Consider the following 18,749-nt stretch of genomic DNA (forward strand, 5'->3'; position numbering starts at 1 on the left):
ACTTGAGATATAGAATCAGATTTGTTTAGGTTGGAAAAAACCCTCAAGATCATCAAGCCCAACTGTTAACCCAGCATTGCCAAGTCCACCACTAAACCATGTCCCTCAGTGCCACATATGCACATCTTTTAAATACCAGCAGGGATGACTCCACCACTTACCTGGGCAGCCTGCTCCAGTGCTGGACAACTCTTTCTGGGAAGCAGCTTTTCCTAATATCCAATCTAAACCTCCCCCAGTGCAACTTGAGGCCATTTCCTCTTATCCTATTGCTTGTTACCTGGGAGAATTTGCACCTGGCTACAGCCTCCTTTCAGGCAGTTGTAGAGAACTATAAGGTTTTCCCTGAGCCTCCTTTTCTCCAGGCTGAGAAACCCCAGGCCTCTTAGCTGCTCCTTATAGGACTTGTGTTCCACCCCTTCCCCAGCACTGCTGCCCTTCTCTGGACACATTCCAGCACCTCAGTGTCCTTCTTGCAGGGAGGAGCCCAGAACTGGACACAGGATTCAAGGTGCTGCCTCACTAGTGCTGAGTAAGGCTTTCATAACCCACCTGAATACACACAGTGAGTCATTCTACAGGTTCTCCACTCACAGCACTTAGCTGTCAAAACACCTTTGTGATGACATATTTCAGTGTTATACTGTGCTTTTCTCAGGCATTTGCATGTGATCACCTCATGTGAACTATCCTCTACCTGTACAGCTACTTCCAGACCCTCCTCAAGTCTAGGTGTGTGAGTAATTTCTAGCAACAGAGCAAGATCACACATTGAGAAGTCGCTTAGTTCAATTAGTGAGAGTTTAATTTCTAGGTAGGTGACATTTTCAGTAATAAAAATTTACCTGGTTATCTCAGTAACAGCCACTTCTCATGGCTGTTACTTCACTTTCAAGACTTTCACAAAGAATGAGAAAAGAGAAAGTTTATCAGCTTTTGACCTCAGCTGCTTTCTAGAGCCAGCCCCAAAGCCAACTGCAGCATCAACTCCAGCTCAGGAAGTTTGCACAGTAGTTGAGCAGCAACCATTGGCTTGCAAAAGGCCATATGGACTGGGAGCTGCCAACTGAAGAGGTCAGACCAGCAAACAAGAGCCCCCCCATGTCAAAACAAATGGCCAAAATACTTGTGATTGGTGTACTGCAGACCTAGAAATAGAAAGCAATGCTTTCACCATACTGCTGGTATTTGAATAGCTTCTTTTTTAAAAGGGCAAACAGTTTGTTCCCCTGAAAGCTTGCTTGCAATGGCTGGGCTCCATTTCAGTAAATATTAGAATTGTCTTTCTCAAAAAGGAAGCTCAATTCTTTTAAAGGTTAAGAAGGTAACAGACAAACACACCATTAAGAAAAAAAAATAAAAGGCACTGTGCTTAATTATGAGAAACAGGGTGGGAAGATAAAGCCATGGATACCACATGTGCAAGAAGAAAAGCAGAATCTGGAATACTGGCAAATGACAAGCTGAGAGACTGAGTGAGGTCTGCTAGAAATTCATCAAGTGAGGTATTCCTCAAGCATGTATCCTCGAAGGCATGAAAAATATCACATTGAATTTTATTCTAGCAGAGGACCTGTTCCAGAAGGACCACTTTAGAAGTGTGGCTTTGGGAAAGTCTCCAAATTCTAGTCATGGCTTAATACAAGAGAGTAGTGAAATCAACCCCAGCTGATGTTATACTGGACTCCTACTGGATACAGGTAAACCATTTAACTTGAAAATTATGATTCACTACAGGTAAAGGGCAATGCTCTAATTTATTTTGCAAGTGGAAAGCAATGTGTCATCTTAACCAGTATCTAATTTACTTGTTTGGATATTTTAGAAAGGCCATTTCTCAAAATTAAAAACAAATCATGTGCAAAACTGAGCAGGGGAAAATAGTCACATACAAAAATATAAAAAGGACCTGCTAAGGGATGTTTTATTACATGCCAAAAATAAAAAGGAAAGTCACTGTTCGACAGCCATGAAAGTAAGCTTTTATTGTTGAAGAATCCTGGCTACAGAGAATGAAAGCAGCAACAGAGAAACCTGGAAAACGAATGCTTAGTACATAACAGATGGGGAAAAGACACTGATAGCAATGAATACAAATTAACATTGCAGAAATGCAAGCAAACAATGGAGGCAAAAAAAACAGTAAAAAACTATGGTGAGGTTTATGACAATAGGGGCTCCTCCCTTGATGGAACAAGAATAAGAGAATGCCAAGCAATGACTTCAAAAGCTGGTCATTCCAGACAAAAATTATCAAAAAATTCAGAAAAGGACATTTGACAACCACTTCTCTGCATTCAGAAAGATGCAAGATGACCTATTCACTTGTTACAGTGATAATGACATCACTATAACTTGAGAGAGCTTTAAATAGCCCCTCAGTTTAAACCCTGCATTCAAGAGTAGAGGGCAGATGAATCAATAACCTCTAATTCAATGACTCTTAAAAACCATAGGTGCACTGAAGGTTCCTGGTGACTGGAAAGACTCACTATCAAAGCTGCATTTACAAGGTTAAGTGGGATAACCAAAGCACCTATCGAACAGTTGGACTGACATCAGTAGTAAGCAACAGCAGGGAAAGATTAGCATGGGACACAATCAATAAAGCATTGAAAGACAGTCACATAATTAACACCAATCAACACAGCTGCATGGAAAACAGGCCTGGTCATGTAAATCTGATCATTTGTATGCAGTGACATCATTTGATAATGCTATGTGCTGACAGGACGTATTTCTAGCCCTAATTTCATGCTATGCAGTGATTTAAAGTCATGCTATACAAAAAATCCTGAATTCAAAGATTCACCACACTAAATCAACACAGCTCATAGTAAGTGAATTTTAAAAGTGACTAGCTAAATGTATAACTAAATGGAGAACCAACATCCTGATAACAGAGTCCCTTTCAGTCCAGCAGGAAAAAAGATGAGGTACAACACTTGGAAGCTCAAAAGAGCTACAGACTGTCTTGGAAGGCAAGGCTCATTATTCACTGGAAAAATTGAATGGTGACATGGTAGATTGATTACTACTGGCACCCTTTGAATCAAGACCTGGTCTCTTTCAAAAAGATATGCTAAATTAAGAAAAATTAAAGGACTGTGACTGAAATACTAGGAATTCTCTGACCTCCACAGGGCAGACAAGAAGAATAGACACTCATGTGGCCCCCATTGGTCTTTAAATTCATAAGTCTAAGAAACAATGACCCAAACATCATTAATCTCCCAGGAATGTAATGCAATAAGTGAATCATGCTTAATCCATCTGATACAGTATAAAGTGTTTTGAGTATTTCTATGGGATTTCAACTGTAATTCAGTGTTAAATTACTGGATGACTATTAAAATATCAAGTCACTTCTCTGAATTTCTGATTTTTTTGGCTAAAAGCAGCAAAAATCTATCCCTGTGCACAAATAGGGAGGGACGACATCAAATTCTTGATCCACACCTTCCCATGTTGATCATTTTGACCTGTTCTAGAAATGTTATTTACTGGAACACTATCAGAACAGTATTTCCATGGCATGTCAGAAAGCCTCCTATCAGGCACAGCTGTGACTAACACTAATTTCATGCAATTAGGGCTGTGCTCTTATACGCCCATCATCTTCCTAAGCTGTGCTCCAAGATCAGTACAAGAGGTGAAAGTCACAGTACTTCTGCCAAAGATTATTTGATTCTGTCTGTTTAAAACAAAACACAGTTGTGAAAATGCCATTCCTGTAAACAACTCTAGAATGGGCTAGGAGACTTTATTCTTCCAGCTTTGCAGCAGGCACTTAAATTACCACCAGACTTACAACCCCAGAAATGAGAAGGCACAGTTACAACTGCTTTTAAACTAGAAATTATTTGTAACAATGGAAGTGCATTAAAAATATTTCTGTACAATCTTTGCATCACTCAGTGTTCTGTGCTGCTGTCCCCAAAGAGAAGGTGTGCATTGCACCATGCATTCTCCTCTTTTATGTGGGACAATACACAATGATGGAACATCACAAGCCACTCATGAGCCCACAAACACAAGGTTTCCCTTCTTTGGTGTTTAGCCACCAGGATTGTGACCAGGATGCATGTGTCACACAGAAGACAGTGACACACCAGTCTGATCACTTATTCCACAGCCATAATCACATTATTTGTGACTGTTGCCAGAGAAACAGCTTTGACTTTGGGTCTCCCCAATGGAAAGAGAAGCGCTTATGCCATGTTGATGTTTGAACTCCGCCAGCCAAGCTGTGTTTTATCACTTGAGGGACCAGATCATGCCTGGCCACAGGAGATGCATACACAGAGGCTTCAGCAGGCATTGCTGTTGCTCACCATGAACACAGCCTCGCACCAATACAGCAGTTTTACCAGGATCTGGTAAAAGTCACCTGTCACAGTCACAGATCTGTCACAGTCACCTCCCCACTGACAAAGTTATGCCTTCCCAAGCATGAAAGGCTATCTTCAAATATTGTCAGAATATCCCACAAAATAACCCTATTTAGTTTAGATATACACAGTACATTAGTTTAGATAACATTTTCAGTATATACTATACCTAACAAACAAAGCAAAAACATTAGGAAAGCAAAAGTCTAGTTTTGTTTGATAATTCCCCACAGTAAAAAAGCCTCATGGTCTGCTTTGAAGTCACCTTTATCTCTACTGTTTACACAATCATTAAATGGAATTTTCATTGGATAAAATTGCACTATTAAAGAATCAAAGACTTCTTGAAAGAGTTCTTTGGTGGCAAATAAATTTAAAAGATCAAATCAGATACTAATAATACAGAAGACAAGCTTACCCAAAATCCTGGAAAAACAAGTTTTTCTTCCATTGGTGATAGTTTGCCTTAGAAGACAGTCCCAGGGTGGAAACCTTAAAAATAATTAAAAAAAAAAAAAAGGAAAAACAAAACCAAAACAAAAGACTCATTAGAGTTAGAGTAGGTAACAAGGGCATACACCATAAAATCTTCTGTAAATACAGTGCTCAAGATTAAACATCCTGCTCTTCTGATTAGGATCCTGTCCAAGTTTCCTGGCATTAGCTCACAGATAAGCTGATCTATGTTAGCACTGAGTGAAGTGAAGCAATGCACCTACCCTCAAAAGGGGAAGAGGATACAAAACCTTCAAAAAACAAACTCCACATTTTCTGTTCCTCTTCCTCTGGAATATCTTTAGAGTAAGTCAACTCTGAAGTCAAATTTAGGTACAGAAACTGAAGGCGAAGCACAGATTAACCTAGTCAGGTTTTAATATATTTACAGAGATCATTGTTTTTAAGACACTCCTGTGCTACTTGACACTTTGTCCTCTTGCCGTATTTTGATGTGATATGGGTGATGTAGTGTTACTCAGGGAGATTTAGCTGCGTTTGCTTGTGATGAGATCATCCAGAAAAACTATGGAGGGAAAGAAAAACAAGAAAGGGTGAGGAAGATCATCCAGAAAGCATACAGAAGGAGCTCCTCACAAAAGTCAGGAAAAGACTGCAATCACAAGAATTCACACATTGTGAATCAGAGAATGTGAGTTATGTCAAAAGACAACAGGTCAAGGCAGAAAAGGAAAGAAAGCCAGTCCTGACATTTGATAAGTGCTTTTAACAATGGTAAAAAAAAGGCCAAAGCCAAATTGCTGAGATTCAGGGATGAAACAAGAACAGGCTCTCCCAAGTAGCACAAAACAGATTAAAAAGATGACAAAGATATGTGAAAAAGGGTTTGGAACTTTTAGAGGAAAAAAATTTGAAGGTTTTTTCTTTTCTTATGTCAGTGATATGCATTTATTTGTATTATGATGGCAAACAAACAGGAGATACTAGAGTGAAGACTTAAGACATAGGAGTGAATGGAAGATCAAGATGAGGGATCTGACTGTGAAACAAGCAGAGCAGATGGAATTAAGATGACACCTGAGAGTATGACAGAAAAAGGAAGAAATATAGAAAGAATGGGGAAGGACAGGAGGGAGGAAGGGGAAATCATGACAGTCTTTTTTTCCCCCTGTGGTAAAGACCAAGTAGAAAAGAGTTAGATGAAAATTTTGGGAAATATTAGAAGACAGAAGATATAAAAATGGCATTTTAGGAAAGAGACTTAATCAAATAGTCTTTCAAAATATTTTGTTCACATGCAACTCATGGCAACCACTTACAATACACAAATGTGGTAAAATACCAAATCCAGAGTAATTGTCAGCAAAACTTTCACTATTGGCAACAAAATCTATATTTTAATAAGAAATTCCAGGTACATTCTATTTCCAGCCTCCCATCTCCCATTCCCAAGCAAGGCAGGTTGCTTCTTTTCAAATAAGTCAGTTAAATTAAGTTGTATGTTCAGCCTCATTAGCCACCATCTCCATTCCCCTGTGGTTTTAATTAGATAAGTCTCTTTGTGCACAGCTACCTCAATCCTTCCCCCCAAACAATCCCACAACGTTGCTTCTTTTATGTTATCATTCTTCAAATGCTCCAATTATACCAGAGGCAGCCCAGGTGATGAGGGCAGTGCAGCGCCCTCCTGCAGAGATGGCAAGGCAGGATCTGCAGCCAGCAATACACACACAGTCCCTGGGCAAGGCTGAGTGTCTCCTCCACACTGTTTCACCCATTTTAACAAAGAACCCACCAGCATGACAGACTCAGGTGAAGGGTCAGACTCTGCACAGACATCGAGCCTCAAACTTTTCCCTGTAGCCTCCTTCCTGCTCCATGAGCCATAGATCACCTCCACAGCCAGCACATGAAATCACAGGGCAGGAACAAGGCCTTTACACCCCACCAAAGGGGTCAGTTCAGGAGTCCCCTGAACTCAGAATCATACCTGGCCGCAGCTCTTCCCCCACAGCACCCACCCTGGCAGGCCCAGCACACCCCTCCAGGCACCAGGACACAGCACCATCCCACAAACAGAAAAAAGGCCCACAAGGACCTGCTCCAAAGGTCTGACCTAGCTTTTAGTCTTTTTTTTTTTTAAACTAGCACAGGAACAAATGTACCAAGACCGTGAGATGACCGGTTTTCAGCTGGAAATGGGGGTAAAGGCTGATGTTTCAGGGGGAAAAAAATGGAAGAGAGAAAGTATTAGCTCTGTTCTTAAGGAGCAAGACAGGACTGTTTAAGGGCAGGACTTCTGCTTCAACCACCATTCGCAATATATTGGAAGAAAGGCCGTAAATTCAGCAAGCGTGGTTGGCAGAAAACTCCTCAGAGCAAAGGGCCTCTGCTCCATGGCTACCCTACAGCCACAGTGGAGAGCTCAGCACAACTCCCAGGCTATTCCTGGCCATCCAGGGTCAGCAGCAGCACAGCAAGGATTAAAGCAACTTAGATTTGTTATATAAAGGACATGTTGCTCATGGCTTCTCTCAAATCCCAAAGACGATGCTATTATGTAATAGGAACAATCAAACGGGCAGCTTTTCTGTGATTTGATTTTTAAAAGTGCTGAGCAGCTAAAAATGAACAGTGTGATTCTGTCAGACTCGGTGTTAGGTTTTCCACTCTAAATCAAAGTTTAACCTTAAAAATGCTGCAGCATATAGGAACAATGACTCAGCTCTCACTTCACTCAAGATACAGAAAAGTAAAATAAAGCAAACTTTGCCCACCTTCCCACCAGGTGAAGGGCACAGCTTGCATTTTATGAACTAAACCTGAGGGCTTTCATTGCTTCAGCATTGGTATCTTGCTGGCTCTACTGACACTAAAGGATTACTCATGAATGAAAGCTGTGGATCTGGCCCTGAACTTTGCTGCTTGGATAGGATGGTGGCTGTAAGCCACTCTGGCACTCGGGCTTTCATCAATGAAAAATGAAAGCTCATTTGGCAGATTCTCAAGAATTTGTCATCTTAGATTATTGCTGTAAATAATTCTAATGGTAATGCAAACCATTTTGCATAACACATCTATGCATACACGTTACTTAAAAAAACATGCAGATAAACAACAAATTCCATTGTCTCTGTAAAGCATTTATACCTGGGGCATGCTCCAGCAATATCAAGGATGGACAGATGCAGATGTTACAGGAAGCCCTGGTTGATAATTTGATCAAGTTGTTGTTATATCAAGATTAGCACTTCATCCAGTGTGGTTTTGTTTTAGAAACTTACAAATTTATTTCCAGCTTACAAACCATGCAATGTAAAAAATGCTTGCCTTTTTTTTTTTTAATAATGTTTTCTTAGTTTGAGATCTGAGAAGGAGAAAAGCACTCTTTTGATGTAGAACTGATTTCCTATCTAATCTCCTAGCCTCTCAGTCATTTAGTACATTGAAGAAGCAGTCCAGTTTCAGTGCTCTTGCTAAATACTTGTTGTGACCATTTCAGCATTAAATCCCAAACAATATATCCAGATTGTGATGGTGGTACAGCAAACCTGTGCTAAGCACTTGCACCCAATCTCTCTAACATTTCAAGGCTCGTTTTTGCAGCTGTCTGATTTCATCAGAGCTCATACAAATCGTGTCCAGAGGTTGTGTTACTGTTCTTTCTTTTTCAAAGCCTCACTATTATATCGCACCAACAGGAACATAACTTTACATCATCAGCAAGAGAAGGACCTAAAATCCCCAGTCTGATAGACCAGAAGGAATTAATTCATCCTGAGAGCATGACTCTGCTGGGCACAGTCAAGTGCAATTTACTTTTAAATGTCTTATCTGTGCCCAGCATCCTGCCAGCTTTCCCTGTGCATGGCACATCATGATTCCTCCCAGCATTCTGGCATAAGCAAACTGCATCAAGCTCAGAAATGCTTAATACAAAGCTTTATTTTTTCCTCCCATCACAATCCAATTCCTGTTCAGTAACTCTGACATACTCTGGAGCACAGAAACACATTACTTGGATAATGGTCCCTCTGAATTATTCTGGCAGTATAAATTTGAGAATTATGGTGAGACCTGCCTCAGACTGAAATCACAGGTGGCTTAAAAGGTTGTTCCATGTGCCCCATGCAAAACTCAGCAGAGAACACAGGCCAGAGGGCAAAAGCACTATCAGAGCATCTCTCTTCGAGCTATCCTTGCCTGCCAGACTGGCTCTTTGACAGGCCTAGCATTTTGACATAACATAGAGCACCCCGTGGGGATAATAAACATGGAAGCTAACTCATTTAGGATAAGCTATCAAATACTTAAAATTCAGAAAGTCAAATTTAATAGAGGAACTAATTTGCCCAGTATGTGTTTTAGAGGCTTGTTTACTTTTTAGCTATGATTTCAAAGGGAAGTCATTCTCCTGTGTTTGGTGATTATGCCCATGAAGTGAGACTCACAGCTGTGCAAAGAAGAACAAGTTATACCTTTCTTCCAGCTTTGCATCCCATGCAGCAGCTATTTCAAAGCAGTTTATAGCCCTCGGGCTCATATAAGGAGCAGCAACCTGTATTACACCATCATTTAAATTAAGAGGAGTCATGATTGCAGGCTGGGAGGGGAACCCAAGAAAATTTTTATGCTTTTGCTAATTTTGTGGATTGCATAAAATCACTGATCTGCAAGTTATGTCACTAACAGCAAAAGCCTGGTAACTCTGCTACACCAGATGCTTCTGTGGATTAAGCCATTTTCAGAGACTTTTGATGTTGAGACCTCTGCTGGAACAAAACAGACTTCACCATCCACAGCCCCCAAATGCTCTGCAAGAGTGAGCCAGCACACTTGTCCCAGTTTTTGGAGAAGCAGCTCAGACATAGCCTTAAACCAATGTTACCATATTTACACAGGAGCAGAACTTGGATTAGCTCACTTTCCAGCCAATGCACCACTGGTGCAACTTTCTCTGCAGCACTATATGCTGTGCCACACTACATCACAAAAGTGACAATAACTTTTCCTTGAGCAGAAAACAATTCCTGCCTTAAAATGTAAAGATTCACTATCCCAGGAGTTTAGAAACTGTTTGCCTGACTTCCAGCTTTGTAAGCTCTTAATTTAAAAAGAAAATACAAATCCTTAAAGAAATTACTGAGGTGACTGCTTAAATAAAGTCTTTTAACAGGCAGGGTCTAGCACACAAGTATTATGAGGAGAAACTGAGAGAGCTAGGGTTGTTTAGCCTGGGGGAAAAAAGACTCAGGGGACCTTATCACTTTCTATAACTACCTCAAAATTGTTGTAGTGAGGTGGAAGTCAACCTCTCCTCACAGGTAATAAGCAACAGGACAAGAGGAAATGGTCTCAGTTTGTGCTAAGGGAAGTTTAGACCGGATATTGGAAAAGATTTCTTCACTGAAAGGGCTGTCAAACACTGGAACAGGCTGCCCAGGGAACTGGTAGAGTCACCATACATGAAGGTATTTAAAAGACGTGTAGATGTGGCACTTGAAGGCAAGGTAGACTTGGCAATGCTGGGCTAACGGTTGGACTATTTGTCAGATGTTTTCAATATTTTACATATATGCCTTTTGGCTGCAAAATACTGACCTGGTCCTCTGTCATAACAAACTAACATGGGGCAGAGCTTTAATTGGTATAAATCACTTGGTTATGAAGTTACACCAACTTACAATGGCTAATGATTTCTCCACTTTGCAGCCTACAAATCCTTACTTAGAAGGTACTTCTTATTAACTCATTGACAGAGACCAGTCAGGTGGTTTCAGCATTTGGTTGTACTCTCAAGATCTTCCTCTCAAGATCTTTCTGGTCACCTTGGATGAAGTGCTGGACCTTATCCTCCTCCCGGTTCCCCACCTGAAAACCCAGAATAGCAAGATGATACCATATAATAGCAATGGGGAGAACAACCAAATCAGGTTTTCAGAGAGTACAGCATCAAAGGTATACCCAGTAACAAAAAGTGACAGTGTTCCCAGGCTCACAAGGATGCTAGTTATATTAGGATAGTGCCAGAGTAAGTCATTCAAAAATCCATCAGAATTATTTTCCTAAAGAAAGACTGCTTCAACAGGTTTGAGTTTGCAGTAACAAGTTCAGGTACAAAATAAACCACCATGCACTTAAGTTTTGCTCTACTTTGCTACTTTCCAATTTCACCTGCTTATGACTTGTTTAACAAAACTGACTGCAGCAGGTTTGGTAATAGTTGCATTTAAACAAGGTCAGTATAATTGTAAATAACTTAGGATAAAATGCAATACTTGTCTGGGGAAAGCATTTGCTAAATCAGCTGTCTCAATAGTCTTTTTAGCAAACCTCAGCATCCAGACAGGGGCGGAGGGGAAGAGATCCTCTTGCACTGCTTGCTGCTGGCATTTCAGCAAATATCTTCACCAAGATGTCCATTATTAAGCCTAGAGCTTCACTCCTCCAGAGCCTTCAATCAAATATTAAGCCATGAATGGGGTCTCTACTGTATTGTGCTTCACTGTATCTACCACTGTATGACCTCCCATAGAGCACACATTTAACAGGAGCCTCAGCTGGCTGAAATTCACTGTCCTATGCTGATTTCTGGTGCTTTCTGCATGAACTTAAGAAACAGAACACACGCTGAAAGCTGAAAATCTTGGTTTTCCTAACTTGAGAGGACTAATTCTCACGGGTTACCCAGTTCCCTGCACAGGTTCTGATGCGCTGTACAGCTGTGGAGAGCTCACTTCTGCTGCTAGCTCTTCTCACTCTCTTCCTAAAGAGCTAGCATTGCTTACTATAACATAAATGTATTTTGCATAAAAATACACACTCCAGAAATTAAGGCCAGGAGTTTAAAGCTGCTTGCTTGCTTGTTACAGTTGCTATCAATAAGACAAGCGATAACACCCTGGAAAACTTTACCATAGAAAAAGGTTTGCTGTGAAGAAATGAAAAACTGCTTATCTGACTCACCCCTTCACTTGCCATTTGTTATATCAGTAGCCAAACACCTACCTCTGTCTTTAAAGAGACAAATATAAGGAAAAAAATGGTACAGAATCAAAAGCCACTTCAAATAAACCACATGGACACAGCCTTGCAAAGATTTTTCTCAGTGTCTGTGTCCCATCCCATCATCCCTCCCCTTCCCCCACCCACCCATTCTCGGCTAGCAATTTCCAAACACACAGTGCAGCACTCAAAGAATTGCTTACAGAATCTCCCTTCCACACCTTAAAATAGGATCTTATTCTCCAGAAATTAAGGTGATACTAAACACCATAGAATGAGAAGTTAACCCTCGTTTGCACACACGTAGCTCACTCCTACCACTCTCCGGCAGCACAGACTGCACTGCTCTCCACAACAGATTGCAGAGAGAGCAGACAAGTAGCTGGGTGTATTTAATTGCATTGGAAACAGGCAGACTGGTGAAGGGTTTATGTAGCATGGGATACAGAAAAGCCCACAACCCTGCTTGAAATTTGGCATGAGAAATGATAAAACCGACAAACACTGCACTGGATGTACAGTGCATAAAACTGTCCCTGTATGAAATCACACACAAACCAAAACAAAGCATTTATGCATCACATTACATCCAGCTCATCGGCTGCCAAGTGCCTCCTTAATGCAGTCATCCGTTGCAAAGTTAACCTGCATGCAAACACTTGACATGTTAATTATTTTGCTATTGATGCCTAAGTAAATATCTCTAATGCCTGGCCTGCAAATAGATGCTTATTTTTTTCTTTTTTTATCTTTGCAGTTTCTAATGCAATTATAAATGTCAATGCTCCCGCAGGCTTACTCTTTTCATGTTTAGAGCAATCAGGGATCATTGGCTCGCTAGCAGAGGTACCTGTAGGGAGCTGGCACAGGCTGCTGCGAAGGCACACAAGTCCCCTCTGCACTGCTACCTTCGGGAGACTGCGATGGGGACGGGAAGAAAGAAGCAGGAGCAAAGACAGAAAGGGAGATAAAGCAAAGAGGTACCCGCACTCATTTAAACAGAGTTGGAAACAACCGACCTAGATGAACAGCTCTTCAAGCAGAGGCATTTTTATCTGAATTGGAAGACCTGGACTAGCTGACCTATCTTGCACACGTTTAGCTTTCCCTTCCTAGAAAAACGCAACTTTTTATTCATAGCAGCTGCTTTACCTCCCATCATTTTTCGGCAAAATAATGAGATGCCGTTTAATGCCGTGGAAGGGGCTGAGAGTAACAGCAGTTTCAGCCCGGCACACCCGTGGGTTGCCGGCAAGCTCGGCACTTTCTCTGAGCCCTCCGCTCGCCCGTGCCGAAGGCTCCGCCGCGTGTGGGTCCCCAGCCCTCCCGAGACCCTGCTCCCCGAGGCGCTGTCACCTCGCTGACACACTGCTGGCGTGCAGCTGGCAATTCCCATCCGCGCACAGACGCTGCACGGGGAGCGAAGCCCTCTCCAGCCAGTCCGGTGATTGGCATGCCCAGAACTTCTGTCTGAATAGATTTCATCACATATATTAATCCACCCTGATAAGCTGGGCTCGCTCCCCGACCTGGTGCCAGCACCAGGGGTGCAGGAGCAGGCGCCAGCCCCCGCCGGAGCCATCCCCGTCTCCTAGAGCTTTTACCCACGTCCCGCTCCCGGCGCTCCGGGGGCGCAGCCAGGACCGCCCGGGCACGGTGAGCACGGAGCAGTCCCAGTCCCGGGGCGATGCGGGGCAGGGAGAGGGGCACACCCACAACGCGGGGAGCGGAGTCAGCGCTGCCCGCGCCGGGCCGGGGGATGCGCGGCGCTCACCTGTCTCCACGCTGCCGGTGCCGCCGGTGCTGCCGGTGCCGCCGGTGCTGGCGCTGCCGCCGTGCCGGGCGGACGGCGCGGGGCGGGCGCGGCTGTGCTTTATAGCGGGCGCAGCCGCCCAGCAGCGCCCGCCGCCGCCCGCCCGCCGCCCGCCCCGCAGCGCCCCCTGCCGGCCCGCCCGCACCCGCACCGCGGGGACGCTCCTGGGAGCGCGGAGATGCGCCGCGGAGACAGCTCGCGTGGGCACGGCTGTGGGGCGCTCAAGCCGCTGCCCGGTTGTTTTTTGCTCCAGGCTAGCGCCCTGAAAACACGTAGGTGGTTGTTAGTGGGTTATCGAATGGGGTTTTTTTTGTGGGAGGGGAAAAAATGTATAGGGTCAGCGTCTGCGTAATAGTGCCATAAATGGCATCAGGCAGAAGCTGGACTTGCTCGTGGCATGGCTTTTCTGCTCCTGCTCCTTGTCTGGCTGCCCTCTCACTGCCCTCCAGTTCTCCCTTGCTCCAAGTTCATTTCTCTTTCGCTTTAAAATGAGCAAGAGAATAGAAACATAAACAAATACGCAAGCGGAGACATAAATATGCTTTTCAGCAAAACTTGTAACTCGAATGATAATCTCCATCACTTTTGCTGTGCTTAAACTGCAGCCCGAGGGTTTTACTCCCGTAGCAAAGAGATCTCTGTGGTATAGGCAGAGGACCTTTATTGTGTGTTTACAGCCTTATCTACACCTACAGCCCGTGCTACAGCTCTCTGGGCATTGTTACATTCCCGATGAGCTAGCGCTCATTGTTTCAATCAGCTGTTAAAATCGGCGGCAGGCACGAGATCAGATGGGAGTTTTATGACCTGTGTCTAATGCTGGGCAACTCAATTAATTTTTATGAAGTCCTCTGGGCAAATGCATGAAGATCTGTTCAGGAGGGGGTGATGAAGGGATTCCCAGTTTTTGAGGCCAGCCAGATGATACACAGCATCCTCCTGTCTGGGAGTCCCTGCAGTGATGCCTGAAGACATCAGGGGAACAGCCAGGAGCTTACACTGAGGTATGAGAGAGAAAGTGCTAGGAATCTTGAGAGAATTGGGAAGAAACATCCACTGTCTGCATCCCAGTGCCAGCCTGGCCCTTTGGCAGCTGGGATTCAGTACAGTATTGAGGAAAGGCTCTGCTTTCCCAGTGCCTGTCTGGTCAGGCTGGTGTTACAGCCTCATACAGCAGGACAGTCACTGTCACAGGATATATCCTTATTTCCCAGGCACACAATAACTTCCTTATTTCTGCCTGTGCTCAAACACACTGTGCTTGCGTCTGTCTGCAATCTGAAGTGCCAAGTACCATCCCTGTGGCACCATAAGTGTGTCTCTTATCCTTAAAGGACCTTCCTTTAAGGTTTGTCTTCCTGCTGAATAAAGCTGTGTTCCTCCCACTCCTCCCCCAGCCACACCATGCTGGACTAAATGCTATGCTTCAGTTACAAAGACAATGAGGATAAAGGATCTCAGCTGGTAAAGTCACTGAGAGCATCTCCCTGGCTGGCACAAAGGAGGACCCTGACAAACCAGGCACTGGCTGGTTTATCTGTGCTGATTTAGGACATGAACCCTCCTGCCTCCCAGTAAAGTAGGCAGGACAGAAGACATTGCTGCACCTCAGTTCACAATTCAGAATATTATTTATGTTCAAGCCCTGAGCTTATCCATGACTAAAATATGGCGAGGGGATTCTGAAAAAGTGAATGAAACCATCCCTCACCTCTGCCATTGATTTTCAGAAAGCAGCAGTGCAATTTGTCTTGTCCAAAGGCATTATCATGAAACCATTGATGACAGAGACTTAGCAGGCATTCACTGCCCTCTTTTACATCAGTATTTGAAAGGACCCACTGGTTCTATTAAAACAGGGACAATAACAGAGAAAGCCCAAATTTACCCAAAATATTAATCAGCCTGGAAAGATCTGTTATGTGGAAAAAAAACCAAATAAATGCCAGCACCAAGTGTCTTCCCACAATCATTTTTGCAAAAAATCATTGCTCCTTTCACTTGACTTCTGATCACAGAGCTATTGCACTCTAAAAGATAATTCGTGCTGTTATCACACATAATTAAAAGCTACTTAGCTGTAGAATGTAGGCCCACTTTATTTTTAGATTCTGTGCAGAACTGAAATTATCTGCTATAGTAATCTGCACATAAACTTGTTTTTCTTCAACGTTTGGAAGAGAGATCTGTAGCCCATATGAATGTTCAGTGAAAGATTTCTTATTCAATTCCAACAAGCAGAAGGCATAACAAAAGAATAGTTGTTTATGTGTAAAGAGTAAAAGAAAATTATGAGAAACTGAAACAGTGGATGGCTTCTATAAATGTAGGCAGAGCAGTTTCAAGCTGAACCCACTTTGTTAGTATGTTTAGGAACAAGCTGCTGCAGCTACAGGGAGGTGGCAGAATAGCCTCACACGTAGACTTCAAAATAGAAGGCAGTGAGGAGCCCCTGCCCAGGGACAGCCTGTGTTTGAGCACATCGGACTGGATACAGCCCTGATGGAATTGGGAAATGGAGTAACCACATGCCTTGGCCACAGCTGACCTGACAAGCCTCCCCAGGTCTTCCCTCCCTGTCGTTAAGAGCATGGATGGTCGGCACACTGGAGGCACATTTGGTGCACATCCAGGCTTCTCTGGTGATTAAACAAGCACCAGGATACCTCAGTGGCTCTGATTGTACTGATGGACATGGTGGGACAAGGGAACCAGCTGGATTGGTGATCATCCACGCTGATTAATTGTAAGTGTGCTGCAAAGCCAATGCCATGTAGCTTGGCACGGCAAGACAGTGTCTGGGCACAGCCTGGGGTATGGCACACAGGAGGGACTGTCCCCAGCAACTAGCAGAGATGGGATTGCAATGCTTCCCAGCTCATTTGCTCTACGCAGTCTGCCAGCTCTGTGACAGGAGGCTTTTCATCACAAACTTCACTCTAATTCATGCAATACACACCCTGTTTCATGCAATAAAACATCATTCTTGTGGGCTGCTGCACAGCTTTACATTGACTCAGACAGCATAGGTTGGGGAAAGAAAAAAAAAGGAAATGTCTCTGCATTAATACCAATGTCTTAGGGCCACAGGGGCACCAGATGGGAGACCAGGATCAAGCACTATGCAGCATGGATATAGCCAGTCTGTGCCCGTGGCAGTTTCTGGTTCTGTTTACTTAGTGATAAATACAAAGCTGGTGATGCCAGAAAGCTGCATAAGGCTCATTTGTCTGCAGAAATAAGCAAGAGACACAATTGGTGTTCAGCTTTGCAGATTATCTGGGAATGATGAAAGTCAGGGGAAAAAACAGCCTCCCCTCCTATGCTTAGATAAAGCTGCAAAAGCTGCAACATCATATTAAGGCTATTAGCTCCAGAAGATTTTTAAAAGGTTTTTGTACCGTGGAGGATGCAGCTTGGTTCTGCATGAGGGAGAGTCCACAGAGAAGCCACTGGGCTGCAAGAACTGCTGAGGGCACAGGAGAAGGGACTGGAGCTGCTGCCTGGGGGCACAGACATGCAGTTGCCTGGTGTCCAGCTCTGACTGGATAAGGTGCTTAATCTGGGGTCTCCAAAGGGAACTTTTTCTTAGCCTTCCAGGTCTGGTCCACACACACTTCACAAACAAAATTATTGCTGTTGAAAGTATGTTTTTTTATATATTCTTTCGGGTTTGGGTTTGTTTCATTTTTTTTGTTGTTTTTTGTTTTTTGTTTTTGTTTTTTGTTTTTGGGGTTTTTTTTGGTTTTTTTTGTTGGGTTTTGTTGTTGTTGTTTTTTTAATTTAGGTAATTACTGTGGTCCTAGCACCTATTTTATTTAAGTGCCACCTTAAATTTCAGTTACACCAGGTAAAATTCGAGTGCTGACATACTTGTCCCAGTATGAAGCTATCTGATACTAACTCGGGTATCTTCTGGTCTTGAATAGCTGTAACAACACAGGCTCTTTTCTATTACATTAACACAAGTGGTGACTGGGTCACTTAAACTGTTATCAATGTAATTAAAGTGGGACAGCTCCTGTGTCTCAATAAACACCGAGAAGTTGGCTCTGTCTGTCTCTGCATGAGAGGAGAGACTGGCTTGACACAGCCTCCCAAAAAAACCTGTACTGTAAAGATGTAGGGGAGCTCTAGGTAAATTACAGCTAAACCAACTTATTCTCTCATCTGTGAATGCTGGCCAATTTAATAAGAAATAAATGGTTGCAGTCAGGGCAAATCTATCATGTAAAGCAAACACTCTTGCTCAGGAAAATATCAAGTTAATCTATGAAGTTGATTTATCCTTCATTAAAATTACGAGGACTATCTTCTACTCTCCAGTTACTAGTGACTGAAAATCCTGAAAAAACATTGCATTAGGCATGCTAACAGCAATAACCTGCTCATTTTTGAGTAGAGTACAACCAAGTGGTTAGGATGACTTCAAATGCTCTTCAAATGGCTGGATTATTTTAAGCCATAAATTCAAAATCTTCTGGGATCACAATAGTTGTGTCTCTGAGCTGTGTTACTGCTTGATAACAGCGGTGAAACACTGCAGACAGATGATAAAGCAGTTTGATGTGAGCTCTTGTGAATGACACCATGGAAGAAATCTGTCCCATGAGACCTGAGGAATCACAACCTTGAAGAAGAGTAATTGCGGTCAGATAAAAATGGCAGCTTGCATAGCACATCAACTTGGTATCTGAATAAACATAATTGAGCACATTTACTTGGACCAAGGGGGCTTTCTGTGTGCATAATTTCTAATCATCACAAGAAAAGATTGCACAATTTTAGTAATATATACACAGTTCCTTTTTTTTTTCTTTTCTTTTTTTCCAATTTGTATTGAGGACACATTACAGTTGAGAAAAACTCAGCTCTTGAGGTAGCCCAAGCAGTGTGACTCTCTGTATATTATGGATTTCCATGATTTTATGCAGTTGCAAATATATATATATACGTGTGTGTGTGTGTGTGTGTGTGTGTGTGTGTGTATACACCTATATGTAACTGCACATACATAGTCAGCAGTCTATTTGCAGCCTGAATCTACTGCCTTTTGAGCCATAAAAATCAAGCGTCCCTAGAGC

The 18,749-nt window shown here is 42.9% G+C and overlaps 1 protein-coding gene across 2 annotated transcripts in view; it reads right to left on the reverse strand.

The window, feature by feature from the left end:
* Positions 1-13,727, reverse strand: part of MTUS2 (microtubule associated scaffold protein 2) — a 262,109-nt gene extending 248,382 nt beyond the window's left edge. The window contains exons 1-2 of one of the 2 annotated variants that reach the window (XM_085062149.1): positions 13,627-13,697; positions 4,810-4,883 (exon numbers count right to left, since the gene is read on the reverse strand). The gene's annotated coding sequence lies outside the window, so the exon portion shown is untranslated. Of the gene's footprint in view, positions 1-4,809; positions 4,884-13,626 lie in introns of both variants that reach the window. The other variant, XM_085062168.1, reaches the window with a different exon arrangement.
* Positions 13,728-18,749: the final 5,022 nt, after the last annotated feature.

This window comes from Lichenostomus cassidix, chromosome 1, assembly GCF_008360975.1.
Source record: "Lichenostomus cassidix isolate B80296 chromosome 1, HeHo_3.0, whole genome shotgun sequence".
NCBI classification, from domain to species: Eukaryota; Metazoa; Chordata; class Aves; order Passeriformes; family Meliphagidae; genus Lichenostomus; species Lichenostomus cassidix.